A 15,644-nucleotide genomic window follows, 5' to 3' on the forward strand; every position below is an offset into this window, starting at 1 on the left:
AGTTGGCAATATAGTGGTCATGTTTGTAAGCAACAGAAATGCTTAGATTATGCTGTTGACATTTAAATTGATTAAAGCTAATGCATGTGTACTCAAGTCACAACTGAAGACAATTAAACTGAAAAATTCAGAAATTGCAAATAAAGCATGTACATGCGAATGGATTCCCATGATTTCATATTTTTGCCCACTATGGTCGTGATATGGATTTTATTACTTGCATTATTCATGCATTTAATATGACTGCACTGTGCACAATGGTTGTTCTTTAACACAAAGTTCTAATAATGTGATATTACCCCATGTAGTATGCCCACTTGGGCTCCTTGTTTGCTGATTCCCATATTTTCGTATGCACATGCTTTATTTGCAATTTCTGAATTTTTCAGTTTAATTGTCTTTAATTTTGTCTCGAGTACACTGGGGACAGCAGACCACCATGTCTGTGCTTAAAAAAGCTTCTTTTTTTTAAATGCATTCCCGTTTTCTTGCATTTCAAAAACAAAAATGAAATGTTTCAGCTTCATTTTCATTTTCTAAGTGTAGGTAGTAGTCCGTGGGGCCACTGCCTGCTCTTAAAAAAAGGTTCTGGCAGCCATTCACAAAGGGTAAGGGGTCACCTGAGGACCCCTTCCCGTTTGCGACTGCCTTACCACGTACTTGAAGTAGGCGGTAAACTGCACATGTATTCCGGTCACAAAACATTCTTCCATCCCCCTGCAACTTGCCATTAGGAAGGGACGCACTTAAAAAAAAAAAAAAAAAAAAATGTATTGGTGTTTTATACAATTATATTCGAGACATCAAGTACGCAATACACATTATTTAGAAGCATTTTGCCACATTGTCGTCATTCCCTTGTGGTTAAAGTTAATTTTCCATCTCCCTTTCCCACCCACACCATGAGTTGCTTAACTATTAACAATAGGAATCAACAACACAAGGCATAGTACATTATTATTATAGTGTCTTATCTTTACATGGTTCTCAGACAGTTATAAGTACACAATACGCAGGTAGCTGGTGATTTGTGTCATGTCCGCAACATTTCATCTTGAGCTGGGGTCAATGGCGGGGTACAGATGCTTCCCCTATAAGCATTCCAGTCTTTCCATATGAGGGACCACTTTTTGGGACATCCCCTGGCTACATAGACATACTTCTCCCGAAACATGCACCAGTCCATGTCTTTCTCCTATGCCCTCACAATCGGTGCGTGCGATGCCCCCCACTTCTGGGCAATGTTTTGTTTGGCTATCATTAGTCCCAGTGTGACCCAGGTCATGCGTGTGCTATTTAGGTCCGTTGGTTCCCACACATTTAGGAGACATCTCTTAGCCTCCAGTGGGAGTGTATGGTTTAACACTTCACTCAGTATCTCATGTATTTTCTTCCAGTACCTCTGGATATGAGGGCACTCCCACAATATATGGAGGAAGGTACCTTCATTCCCACAGTCCCGCCTACACTTACCATCAGGTGCTCTCCCCATTAGTACCATCCCTGGCCCCGTGAGAAGATGTCGAGCACTGCTGTTAGCGAGACCTTTTGGGAAGTTAGGAATAGCAGTATGTCATCTGCATACAGTGAGATGCGGTCCTCCCAGGATTCCGCCCACCTAAATCCACGGATCATTGGATCTCTCCGTATCCACGATGCCAGAGGCTCCAGGGCGAACAGGAGGCGGGAGAGTGGGCACCCCTGCCTTGTGCCTTTGACTAGCTCAAACACGTCAGATTTTTTATTGTTGACCACTATCTGGGCTAGTGGCCTTGAGTAAAGGAGTTGCACCCACCTGATGGATTGGGGCCCAAAGCCCATTTTCTCAAGTACCACAAATAAATATTTCCTTCCATTCAACCATATTGAACGCCATTGAGGCATCCAAGGATACCAGGACTGCCTCCTCCTGTATAGTGGACGCCCTCAACATCACTCCGTGCACCCTGCGTAGGTTCAGCGCCGTGTTGCGCTGAGGCATGAAGCCAGATTGGTCCGGATGTACGAGATTATTAATGACTTTAATTAGTCGGTTAGCAAGGAGTTTGGCTAAAATCTTTGGTTCGGCGTTCAGTGGAGAGATCGGCCTATAGGAGGAACAATCTGTCCGGCTTTTGCCTTCCTTGTGGATCATTACTAGGGTGGCCAGTCATTGGTCCTGGGGAAGCACCTAGACCTCCCTGCTCTCCCTGAACATGTTGCATATTATATCTGCCCCAAGTATATAGAGTTCTATCGGCAGCCCGTTGGGCCCCGATGCCTTCCCCGAGTTAAGTCCCCTGATTGCCAGCGCCACTTCCTCTGGTGTGAGTGCCCCCTCAAGATATTCAAGCTCTGACTCTGCGAGTTTAGGAAGCGTTATGTCTCTCAGGAGGTCGATACGATAGAGTCCTGTGTCGTGTAAGGGTTCTGAGAGGTATAGACCTGTTGGAAGTGAAGGGCAAATGCGTTAGCTATAGCCTGGGGGTCCGTGATTGTGTGTGCATCTTTGTCGATTAGTTCCGGAACCAGTCTACTTGCTAGTTGTTTTTTGTCTAGCCATGCGATTAACTTCCCTACTTTATCTCCCTGGTCATAGATCCTGCCCAATGTGTCCCTTGCCAGTTCTTTGGCCCTATTTGTCACTAGGGCCTTATAGTTATCTTGTTTTAAGTGTAGAGTATGCAGGGTGTCTGGATTAGGCCGCTCCGCCAGTTCTTCTTCTAGACGGAAGATTTCCTTCTCCAATGCTTCCTCCTTCCTGACCTTTTCTTTCTTGACTCCCGCTATTTGGGAGAGGGCCTGTCCCCTAACCACTGTCTTGAACACTTCCCACAGTGTCTGGTGTGAGCTCACCGATCCTTCATCTTCTAGAAACTAATGCTCCATTGCAGTGTGAACTGCTTTGTGGACTACTGGGTTGCGAAGATTCCAGGGGTGGATTAGGGCCACTCTTCCCACTTTATTATGGCCTACCACTAGATGCATCCACAGCGGGGAATAATCAGATATGCCTCTTGCTATGTGCCTGACCTCCCGTACGTGTTGTAGCTGGTCAGGGGGGACCAATAAATAGTCTATTCTGGATTGCGTGTTATGGGCACCAGAGTGGAAAGTGTACTGGGTGATGCTTGGGTGAAGCGAGCGCCATGCATCCTGTAACCCCAGGGCCCCCAGGAAATTCGTCAACCAGCTGTTGGAGGGGCGAAGTTGTCTTGGTGGGTTTCTGTCGTTTGTGCCATCTGCCACAACATTCAGGTCCCCACCCAATATTAGGAATCCCTCTGGGACTGTCATCAAGATGGCTCCTAGATCCTTAAAGGCTGGCTCCTGGAGGGCCGGCGGCACATAGACCGACAGGAGTGTCAGCACCCTACCCTCCCATTGGCCAGTGACTCCCGCGTATCTCCCCCGGTGTCCACCCATGTAGATTTGATCGTGAGGGGAAAGGAGTTTCTCAGTAGTATGCCTGTTCCCCTAGATTCCGAAGTGAAGCCCGAATGTGCTGCTAGATTTTACCCCCACCTATTAAGGGCTTTACAGGTATTACCCACCAGGTGTGTCTCCTGTAGGAGTATCACGTCGGGGGCATGCCTCTTAATATATTGTAGCACCACCGTTCTCTTGACTTTGTCCCCTAGGCCATTCACATTCTAGCTCATCAATCTGAACCCTTTATCCCATTGCATGTTTACTGACATTCACGCCTCACCTCCTTAAGCTGCCGAGTTGTGATGCCTGAATGATTCCTTAAAAACAAACAACCAAACATAAACCCCACCCAACAACCCCCCTCCCTGCTCCCCTGCACTCTGGGCTCGAAACTACCCATAATTACAACTATGCAGAGTGCCTGTCGCCCGTTAACCTAGTCTAAATGAAGAAAATTGGGGCGACACTCTCTCCGCTCTCTCCCCCCCTCCCATGACCCTTATATAGTGTCAACCTGTGCCCTTCTATTATATCACCATACAATTTGTTCCATATCCTGAGTACCACATAATTGGGAGGCGATCCAAACCAGGGACTCGGCCAGCACCTCGATATCCCCAGAGTCTATTGGCAGAGCCCCTGTACCTCCTATTCTCGTTGAGGGCCTTGACCCACCGGATTTCTCCATTCGTCCAACTAAGTAGCAGCGTCCTCCGGTGTCTCAAAAAACATGGTCTTACCTCCGGCCTCCACTCGGAGCCGTGCCGGAAACAGCATGGCGTATTTGAGGCCTTTGTCTCTAAGATGTTGTTTAACTCCCAGGAAAGATCTACGCTGTTTTTGAACCGCTTGGGTAAAATCAGGAAAGAAGCTGATTTCCGAATTTTCAAGTCTTATTGGAGGCGCTACTCTGGCCGTTTGTAATATGAGGTCTCTGTCCCTATAGTTTAGGAGTCTGGCTAATATGGGGTTAGGGGGGGCCCCAGGCCTCGGTCTCCCCACCGGCACCCGATGGGCCCTCTCGACGACGAAGATGTTGGACAAGCATTTGGGTTGGAGGTGGTTGGTGATCAGACTCTCGACAAACAGGTCTGTAGCTTGTCCCTCTGCCCTTTCAGGAACACCATGGATGCGCACGTTGTTGCGCCTCGTGCGGCCCTCATGGTCGTCCAGCTTTCCTTCGGCATACTTCCTAAATGCTTGTAATTCACGTATTTCCGCCTGGAGCTGGTTGGTGTCATCTACGAGACTCGCTGTGGTGATCTCCAACTGCGTGACTTTCTCCCTGTTCATGGCCAAGTCTGCCCTGATAAGCATGACTTCTGAGGAGAGTGCGTCCATTCTTTGCTCCAGCGATGTTCTGATCCCTCCTATGGCGTCCAGCACGTCCTTCAAGGTGTGCTCCGTGGCTCCTGTCTCCGGGACCTCCCCCGCTTTAAGCGGAGGCTGCGCTGTCATGGCCGGCTTGGGGCAGGTGTTTGTCCAATTTATTGGTCTGAGTAGACTTTGGACCCCTTGAGCCGGACATTGCCTTCGATGAGTCGCCACCCCAGAGTATAGGGGAGGTGCGTTTCGAGCCCCTGGTGTCTACAGGCCTGCTCGCCCGACTCTGTGTAAGTCTCTAAAGCCCCCTTCAGCTGCCTCTCGATGTCTCACGTTCAGTGTTCAACCCGCGGGTCCCGGGGGGCGCAGCGCAGTGATTTGTGCGGTTGTCCAGTTATGGCCAATTGGTGAGTTCCGGCCTATGACGTGGCCACCACAGCGACAGGCTTCCGCCTCCGTCTGTAATGCAGGTCAAAGGAATTCGGCCGCACCCGTGGGGGGGGGGAAGGTCGCCCCTCTTGCACCCCAAAGGGGTTAAGTTGCTGACCGGATCGTCCTTTCTATCACCCCCGGTCTTTGACGCTGCTGCCCCCCAGGGGGTCCGCCACCAACACTGGAGGCCTTTGCTGCTATCCAAATGGAACCCTCCGCGGAGTGTATCATGCGCCTGCCGCCTGTTTCCCGTGTCTCCTGATCAGTGTTCACCCCCCGGGTCTGGGGGCGCCCGGGAGCAGCGCTGCAGTTTGCGCGATAGTCTGGTTGTGGCCAGGCGAGTCCTCCTGCCTCCCTCAACTGTCCGTGCGCGGCGCCAGCCAGGCCCACCACGATGTGTGGTCTTTGCCTGCCACCCCTGGGCACCCCGCCACTCCGGGCGGGCCTCGATGCTATTGCCACCGCTCCCCGCAGCAAATGCGGCTCACCTCCTCTGCGCAACGTGGTCCATTCGAGGCCCATCCTGTTGTGCCATGTTATTTTCCCCGGGGGGACTCTGCCCCTAGCACAGTCAGCAGACGCTTGATGGAGGGAGTTGAGGGGGGGCCCGGCAGGCCCAGCTGGCCGCCCCCTGGGTCCCAGATCTTGTCTCCGGGCACCCCCCGGGAGTCACCGCAATCCAAGGCCGCCCAATGGAGTCGCCGTCCGGGGCACTCCAACACTCTAGGTCACGGTTCTTTCACTTCCGTAGGCCGTCACTCGGGCACGCTCACATCTCAGGCCCCGCGGGTCGGAATCCGCCGGCCGAGGGCTCGTTCTGCTGCTCAGGACCTCCGGTGACGGTTTCTGGATCCAGGTTGCGGATTCGTGAGGCGGATTGATGCGGTGGGGGAAGGAGAGTCCGCGAGAGTCTTTAACTCGCGGCCATTTTGCTTGCCACTAGGCCACGCCCCTTCGAGTTGCTTCACTATTGATTGTCAGTCTGGGTAATGTGCAGATATGTTGTAGGGTTCACTGCTCAGATATGGTGTGATCATGGGATGTGTAGATGTAGAGTCCGGGTTGCTGCCCTCACTTATACACTCTGGCCCATCCCAATCCCCTCTCTCTCAGGTGACGGGGGGGTGCGAGGGGTACACCGCTGTCTCATCCAAGTGAAGTGTCCTTAATTCATCAACTAGTCCTCCCCAGGCCCTCGTTGTGTCCATTGTGCCTATGCCCCGTCCAGTTTCCCTCAGCAGAATCCTCCCTTCGAAGCTCGCCCATTTTTCGAGCTCTCTCCTCCATGTTCTCACTGTCGATCCCCTGCAGTCTTCCAGTTTCTAGTGATTTCCTGTTTGGCCAGTACATATATCAAGTTACAAGGGAACGAACAGAACAGTAATGGGAAAGGCAACACTCACAGTCCATCTTCTGCAGTGGCCGCTCCTGAAACTTGATCTTGCAGTCCTGCTGCTTGCCCCGTATTTCCAGCTCCTGGATCATGTTCCGGTTACACATGCAGCGATCAATCACCATGAAATCTGTAACGAGCCGTTACATCAATTTCCATGCTGGGTATACGGATACTGGGGTCAGTCTTGTAGAATGCACAATATGAAACCTGAAGTCCCGGCTTCCCGGAGGCTTACATGTGGCGGTCTGAGACGGGTTCCGGGTATCTCAAATATCACAAAACAATCCTTCACTTTTAATGAAGAACATGCATACGACCCAAATTTGCCTCAAAATATGATTTAATGGCTCCACCAATGTGTTACGGCTTTACGCCTTGTTCATGGTCAAGTTAGGGTAGTGCATCAATCCAGTGTACAAATGCAAAATAGACAGTTAAAACAGACTCTTTCTTAAATGTGTTGAAAGAAAACGGTCACCCCATCCACCATCCTTAAATGGGCTTCCAGAAGTATTAATATAACTCCAATAGTTACCTACATGTTAATAAACAATAAATAGATCTTCAAAATCATCAAATATGAAAATTACAATTTCGGAATCCCAATTTTCACCAAAATTGAGCATTGCAATAAAATATTACAAGTTTAGTTGTCACAGCTCGGCTTCGGCAAATATACGAATGCCACCCGCCCAACATTTCATCTGTATTTACAATAACTTGTTCATTGAGATCTTAACTTGTGCAACAAAGTAAAGTAAAATATTTAAAATCAAATATTTTGACCACAAAGCCCAAATGGACCATGCACAATACGATACACAATTATAATATTAAATGTATTTTGTAAATAAATGTAACTCTACATGCATTATGTTATAACGATCCAAAAAGTAACAATAAAAGAAGAACTATAACTTGCGCCCCTGCCATGCACTGCTTATGACCTCACATATTATATCATTCATGACATGTTTTATGACATCATTTATGGCATCACTGATGACATCTCAAATGACATCATTGATGACTTCCCTGATGACATCATCCAAGCTTCTTTTGTACACATTACTCAATAAACTAGTATGGCATTAGAGGCCTGAAAGTAAGTACAATGTCATACATTCACCCCAGTACAGAGATCTGGGCCTAAATCCATCGTTTTTTTGCTCGCCATGCCATTCCAGTTTGAACCCAGCCATATGCAAATCAGTCTTAACCCTGTGCCCTGAACTGCCAAGCCAGGTCCTCCCTGGATTAGAAACAAGCATCCTAGGATTGGTTTCGGGGCTTCACCCCTCTTAAGCCAGGATAGCTTGATTCCAGTGGTATGGAGAGCACGGGACCCACGTCTGGGCATACCCATCCCACTCGGGGTGACAAATGCAAAAACAATAGTTGATGGACAGATTGCAGAACAATGTCATACATTCACCCCAGTACAGAGATCTGGGCCTAAATCCATAGTTTTTTTTGCTCACCATGCCATTCCAGTTTGCCACTGGATTCAAGCTAGCCTGACTGATGACGGCTGATTAGCCAGAAACCGGTCCCAGAATGCTTGTTTCCGGTCCAGGGAAGACATGGCTTGGCAGTTCGGGCTGGACTGTTCCCATGAGGCACAGGGTCAGACTGATTTGCATATGGCCATGTCTGAACTGCGGTGGCGGAGTGAGCTAAACAATGATGATGGATTAAACCCAGATCAGTTGACTGGGGGTGAGTGCTTGCAATGTTCAACACTCCGTCCATCATCCCCTTTGGTTTTGCTTTGTTCACCCCAAGTTGGCAGGGTATGCCCAGACGTGGGTCCCTTACTCACTTTACCACTGGATTCAAGCTAGCCTGGCTGATGACGGCTGATCAGCCAGAAACCGGTCCCAGGATGCTTATTTCCGGTCCAGGGAAGACATGGCTTGGCAGTTTGGGCTGGACTGTTCCTATGAGGCACAGGGTCAGACTGATGTGCATATGGCCATGTCTGAACTGGGGTGGCGGAGTGAGCTAAAGAATGATGATGGATTAAACCCAGATCAGTTGACTGGGGGTGAGTGCTTGCAATGTTCAACACTCCGTCCATCATCCCCTTTGGTTTTGCTTTGTTCACCCCAAGTTGGCAGGGTATGCCCAGACGTGGGTCCCTTGCTCACTTTGCTACTGAATTCAAGCTAGCTTGGCTGATGATGGCTGATTAACCAGAAACTGGTCCCAGGATGCTTGTTTCGGTCCAGGGAAGACATGACTTGGAAGTTCGGGCTGGACTGTTCCCATGAGGCACAGGGTCAGACTGATTTGCATATGGCCGTGTCTGAACTGGGGTGGTGGAGTAAGCTAAAGAATGATGATGGATTAAACCCAGATCAGTTGACTGGGGGTGAGTGCTTGCAATGTTCAATACTCCGTCCATCATCCCCTTTGGTTTTGCTTTATTTGCCATAAGTTGGCAGGGTATGCCCAGACGTGGGTCCCTTGCTCACTTTGCCACTGGATTCAAGCTAGCCTGGCTGATGACGGCTGATAAGCCAGAAACCGGTCCCAGGATGCTTGTTTACGGTACAGGGACGACATGGCTTGGCAGTTCAGGCTGGACTGTTCCCATGAGACACAGGGTCAGACTGATTTTCATATGGCCATGTCTGAACTAGGGTGGCGGAGTGAGCTAAAGAATGATGATGTATTAAACCCAGATCAGTTGACAGGGGGTAAGTGCTTGCAATGTTCAATACTCCGTCCATCATCCCCTTTGGTTTTGCTTTGTTCGCCCTAAGTTGACAGGGTAAGCCCAGACATGGGTCACTTGCTCACTTTGCCACTGGATTCAAGCTAGCCTGACTGATGACGGCTGATCAGCCAGAAACCGGTCCCAGGATGCTTGTTTCCGGTCCAAGGAAGACATACCTTGACAGTTCGAGCTGGACTGTTCCCATGAGGCACAGGGTCAGACTGATTTGCATATGGCCATGTCTGAACAGGGGTGGTGGAGTGAGCTAAAGAATGATGATGGATTAAAAATTGATCAGTTGACTGGGGGTGAGTGCTTGCAATGTTCAACACTCCGTCTATCATGCCCTTTGGTTTTGCTTTGTTTGCCCTAAGTTGGCAGGGTACGCCCAGACGTGGGTCCCTTGCTCACTTTGCCAATGGATTCAAGCTAGCCAGGTTGATAACAGCTGATTGGCCAGAATCCGGTTCCAGGAGGATTGTTTCTGGTCCGGGGAAGACATGGCTTGGCAGTTCGGGCTGGACTGTTCCCACGAGGCACACGGTCAGACTGATTTGCATATGGCCATGTCTGAACTGGGGTGGCGGAGTGAGCTAAAGACTGATGATGGATTAAACCCAGATCAATTGACTGGGGGTGAGTGCTTGCAATGTTCAACACTCCGTCCTTCATCTCCTTTGGTTTTGCATCATTAATGTCAACAAAGATACAACTCCCTTAGGTATAGCAATCATGTGTTTTGTGCAACATTGACCCTATAGCATACACTTCACGGGTAGCCTAGTTCGCATTGACAAACAACCACAGATTCTATACAGTGTTCAATATGTATACAACTGTTCAGAGAAAGTCAAGTCAACATCTGTTACAAAATTAATGCCCTCCTATGGACAGCTTTTATCTGTATCAAGCCCCTCACAATCACTGAACCCACATTGAGAAATGAAGTTGATATAAGAAGAAAAGTGGTTACTGTAAACAGTGTTTACTCTATGGAGAGAGTTTGCTCTGTACAACACTGTTTGCAGTCAGCAAAACTCTCATGAGAAATGCACCACAGAGTATTAAAAAGTATCTACCACAGACAGTGTACACCCTCTGCAACACTTGTCATAAAATACACTATTCACTTAACATAACCAAGGTCTGAAGGTGTTAAAGATCATTTTACCTGCAGCCTTCGTACTATGATGAAAACTTTACAGATAGTCCATCTTCTGAAGCAAAATAAGCTTATGTACATAGGTTAGTACCTGGTTCACACAGTCTCCTAGGTTATATAGAAATTGTCATGCTAAATTGATTCTATCTAATAACTCAAGGCTGCTTACAATACTTAGGCCCCATTCTGATCTCGTTCGAAAAGCATTCCGACCGAATCGGTTCCGGAATGCTTTCCGGATGACTTGGATTGGGCAAGTCTGACAGAGAGAGTACGAAGCATCCGGATGCTTCCGAATACGATTCGGTGAGTCTCCTATTGACTTCAGTGGGAGCCTGTGTTCAGAACAAGAATACAGGCTCCCATTGAAGAAAGGGGTGGTTGTGGAATATCGTGCACCCTGTGGCGGGCACCCCATGCTGCCTGCCACAGTGTGCATGGTTGGAAAGGGGGGTCCCTTGGGTACCTCCGCGGGACCGATTCGAAAGACCCCGGGTAAAGGGGCGTCTGCAACAGGCCCCCAAAGACAGATTCCGGCAGCCGATTTATTCTGGAGAAACGGATTCGGAACTGCTGTCTGAATCAGTCATCGTACCCGCTCGTTCGGAAACCGAGTCCATAGAGCTGTACGATTCAGCTCCGAAAGACATGACCTGTACGAATGCCTTTCAGAACTGATTCGGACAGCCCTACTGGTTTCCAGACATCGTACTTGGTCGTTCGGAAGAGTGTCCGATTCAGTCAGAAACAAGGGCTCTGGATCGGATTCGGAAAATCAGAATCCAATTCGGAGCCCTTCCAGACGACATCGGAATTGACCCCTTAGTATCTACTGCACAGATTCTTTGCTCTGTAGGAAACTTTTTCTGCAGAACCAAAAAACATGTGTGGACCATACTGGACAGAAGCTATCAACTGTCATCTCCATAGAGAGTTACTCTTCAATACAAAGGGACTGATTTAGATCTTGGAGGACGGGTTACTCTGTTATCCCGTCCGCTGAAATATAAATCCCATAGGATATAATGGTATTTATATTTCAGCGGACGGGATATCCGTCAACGTTGTGATGGAGTAACTTGTCTACTAAGATCTAAATCAGGCCCAAAGATTTATATCGTGCTCATTACCTCTATATACCGATGATGCATTAGCAGCACATTCATTTTGTTAACACTTACACCCCTTAGCTGGACACAGGCTGTACAAAATTAGGTAGAAAAGTAATATGGTAGTTACCCGCCCCCATGTAAACTATAAAATAAACTAGCACACTCATTGGATGATGTCATCAGTGACACCATCAGTGATGTCATCAATGATGTCATTTGAGACGTCATCAGTGATGTCATAAATTATGTCATAGAGCACGTCATAAGTGATGCAGTATGAAAGGTTATATGCAGTGAATGGCGGGCCGCAAGTTATACTTAGGTGCGCTAACTATAACTGGTGAATTTCTGAGTTTTGTTTAGTTCAGAACGTTAATGCTGTCATTGACATATTCACCTTACTATAATGTTACTTTAACCTTTGGTGTTTACAGTGAATTACTAAGGGTTTTAAAAAAACTAAAACAGACCTTTATAACACCCTTAAAACTATAACGTTACTTTAACCTTTGTTTTTTCTGTGAATTTCTAGTTTTTTTTAACTTAAAGTAATATTTTATTACCATACGTTAAGCCGACACCCAGCAGTGGACAGCCAGCCAGGCCCTGTGAAAACCCCCCACAGACAGCCAACCCCACATTACTCATGGCCTTTGGCTGTGCACAGAAGGGGGCTGGCAACAGGGCCTGGCCGCCAAAACTGTTGCTTAGTACTAATGTGGGTGGGGAGTGTCCAAATGGGCTGAGCTTGTAGGTGATTTAGCACCTTTGCATACTCAGCAGCAGTTAAAAGAAAGAACCGTGGACTCTGCTTTCAGACCAGGATACAACAAGAGAGAACCCACACGTCTTGGACAGCCATTTTAGAAGAGATTGCACTCCAATAAATCAATGATGAATTCACCTCCATCAGGCACTTCAGATTGTTTTTGAATGTGCGATTGTTGAGAAAACACACTGTCCATTAGTCTGGAATATGGCAGGAACACTGTTACATACTTCTAAGGTGGAAAGGGCAGGGTCAAAGTGGCAGAGCTTGTAGGTGATTTGGTGCCTTTGTATACTCAGTAGCAATTAAAAGGGAGAACCATGGACTCTGCCTTCAGACCAGGAGACAACAAGAAAGAATCCACTCATCCTGGACAGTCACTACAAAAGAGATTGCACTCCAATAAATCATCAATTCATTCACCTCCATCAAAAAAGTCAGATCATTTTTCAACGTGCAATTGTAGAGAAAACACATTGTCCATCAGCCTGGAATATGCCGGAAACACTGTTGCACACTTCCAACGTGGAAGGGGCGGGGCCAAATGTGCAGAGCTTGTATGTGATTTGGAGCCTTTGCATACTCAGCAGCAGTTAAAAGGGAGAACTGTGGAATCTGCCCTCAGACCAGGAGATGACAATAAAGAACCCACTTGTCTTGGACAGTCACTACAGAAGACATAGCACTTTAATAAATCAACGATGCAGTCACCTCCATCAAGGATTTCAGATCATTTTCATCATGCATTTGTAGAGAAAACACACTGTCCATCTGCCTGGAAAATGTTGGGAATGCTGTGATTTGGTGCATTAGGTTTTTTAAAGGGGATGTGGTATCCGGGGCCATTAAATGCTTAGGGAGAGGGTTCTGGCAGCTCCCACCCAGAAAAAGCAAACAGCTATGTCCCGGCACCCTGGGACATAGCAGGAGCCAGTCCTGGGGGGTGGCAGTCCCCAGGACCATTATTGGCTCCAGGAGGGGGGCTGCGTGATCCCTTCCTTTCTTGTTCTAGGGCCTGCCCCGGGGAGGTGGCAGTCCCCTGGGTCGAAAATGGCCTGGGTAGGGGGCCCGCCCATTTTAAAGAAATTAACTTGACCCCAGGGAGGTGGTGGTCCCTGGGCCAAGGGGGCGCTTAGGCCCTCTCACTACTACTTGTTTGTGGCCACGGGGAGGTGGTGGTTCAAGAGTCCAGGAGGTTCCAAGAGGCCCCCCCTAAAATGCATAAGCCCTGGGGAGGTGATGGTCCCTGAGGAATGTAGGTCCACGGTGCCCCTCAGATTTATTGTTGGCTAAAAGCCCTCGGCCAAGGAGCCCCCCATTTATCATGAAACAAGCTGGAGGTGGTGGTCCCTAGGGCATTAATAAGCCCCAGAGGGGGGGCCCGTGCACCTCCTCCTTTATTTGGAAAATGCCGCTGGGACATGGCCCACCCCGGGCCTGATAATTACAGAAGCATGGGAGTTCATGCTTCTATTTTAATTAAAAAAAATTCCAGCGGGATCAGAGGATCCCGCGTGATTCCAGTTGAAATGTTTTTTTAATGCTTTTTTGGCCCTGTGGGATCCCTATTTGACCCCCCACAAGAGCCCTAGGGGTACAGGGTTATTTCTCCTACCCCCTTTTCTGTTTAGGTCTCGCCTGAGCCAGCGCGCATGCACTGCCCTGCGATGCATTTAGTAAGGGCTTTTGAACTCTGGGTTCAGAGTTCAAAACACCAGAGAACACCCGCAATTGGCCTGTGCATGCGTCTTTTTTAAAAAGACAGCACAAAATTGGTCCAAGACGGGTGATTGTCCCGCCTTCTTTGTTCCCTGGCCCAGGGTGCTCGGGAGCGAGCTTTAGCGCGACCGTGTGACATGTCTTTGTTTAATTATCAGCATTGGCGCGCAGGGAGGGCAGGTTACATTCCAGTGTCAGGTTACCATATGGAGCACGTCCTCGCAAAACTGACATCCCAGAGACCAGGGACTCGGGCTCAGCTGTGTAGCAGCATTCCCCACTCTGCCTTATTCCACCTTACTCCGCTTCACTGTTCTTTACGGTGCCTCATTCAACCTCACTGTGCATGAGGCTCAGCTTTGTAACAGCATCCCTCACTCTGCCTAATGGTTCCTTATTTCACCTGTTTGTGCCTCACTGACTGATTTCGCCTCACTACGCATTATTCCTGTATAATGCATACTGTATATACAAAATTGTACAGCGCTTTGAAGCCCACTGGGTTAGTATTGCGCTGTCAAAATTTATAGGCTAATGTGCAGTGGTGCTCCTCCTTTTACCTACTCAAGCTATTATCAAGGCTCGCAAAGGGGCTGATGTTGCATGGGGCTCATTGCTAACACTGGATTTTTTACGGTGGGTCTTGCTCTGTGTTTGCTGTTTTCATTATAATGTCCAGTTGTAAACATTACCAGTGCTGTTTTTTTGCGCTTTATACTATGTTTAATTTACTGTGCGTGTAAACAGCTTTATTACTGTCCTTGCAAGACTGCCTTCCCCTCACCACCGCTTCCCCGCAGTTACATTACAATGCTGTTGTTACAAGTGTTACAAGAAAACAGACCGGCGGCGCCACTGTGACCTAAGCCAGACATAGCACCCCTCCTCTATTCCTCTTTCCCCCAGCCGAGCCCACACGCCACATATTTACACTCTACTCAATGCAACATAAATACACTCAACACAATACCACTCAGTACCACATAAATACACTCCACATATTACCACTCAGTGCCATATAATTACACGCCACATACTTACACTCTACTCAATACACCATAAATACACTCCTCATAAAACCACACAGTGCCAATTATATGCTACATATTACCACTTCACTCAATGCAACATACACTCCAAATACCGCTCAGTGCCACATAATTACACACCACATAATTACACTCTCCTAAATGCAACATACACTCCACACAATACCACTCAGTGCCACATAATTATATGCTACATAATTACACTGCACTCAATGCAACATTAATACATCCACATAATACCACTCAGTACCACATAATCACATGTCACAATTACACTCTATACAATGCAGCATAAATACACTCCACATAATACCACTCAGTGCCACATACCTACACACCACGTAATTAGACTCTACTCAATGCAACATAAATACACTCCATATAATACCACTCAGTGCCACATAATTACATGGCACATATTTACACTCTATTCAATGCAACATAAATAGACTCAACATAATACCACTCAGCACCACATAATAACACGTCACATAATTACACTCTATTCAATGCAACATAAATACACTCCACATAATACCACTCTGGCAC

Source organism: Triturus cristatus, chromosome 2_2 (assembly GCF_964204655.1).
Source record: "Triturus cristatus chromosome 2_2, aTriCri1.1, whole genome shotgun sequence".
In the NCBI taxonomy this organism is placed as follows: domain Eukaryota; kingdom Metazoa; phylum Chordata; class Amphibia; order Caudata; family Salamandridae; genus Triturus; species Triturus cristatus.